We start from the raw sequence: 461 nt of genomic DNA, 5'->3' as shown, positions 1-461 counted from the left end.
AGCAAAATGACTTAGTCTGCAATATTTGAACTGCTAGTCGTCTGGAGAGAAAGTCTGCATATGTATGTCTAGTCTTAGGGGCGACCTTCAAGTCTACTAAGTTTTCCTTAAGCTTCAAGTTTCTTAAACCTCAAAATCACACACTTTCTTGTGAACTAAGCAATGGGAATTAACATTAGTTATGAGCTGATCGAATTATCGTCTTGTCGGCTAGAATCATAGTTGACTGCTACTTCCATTTGGAGCTGACTAGAAAGTAAGAGGATTAAAATTTAAATCAGACAAGTTCATACAAGTTATTGTTCATGATGACAGCCCCCAATTCATATTCTCCTTCCATTAGCTTTAAAATTAAAATAAAAGTGCATGGATTTAGATTTGTATTAAATTTTTTAAAAATAAAATCTCTTAATACTGCATTTAGAAGCATGAATTTCGAATTTTAGATTTAGATTTAGATG

Source organism: Malania oleifera, chromosome 9 (assembly GCF_029873635.1).
Source record: "Malania oleifera isolate guangnan ecotype guangnan chromosome 9, ASM2987363v1, whole genome shotgun sequence".
NCBI classification, from domain to species: domain Eukaryota; kingdom Viridiplantae; phylum Streptophyta; class Magnoliopsida; order Santalales; family Ximeniaceae; genus Malania; species Malania oleifera.
This window is presented reverse-complemented; position numbering follows the sequence as displayed.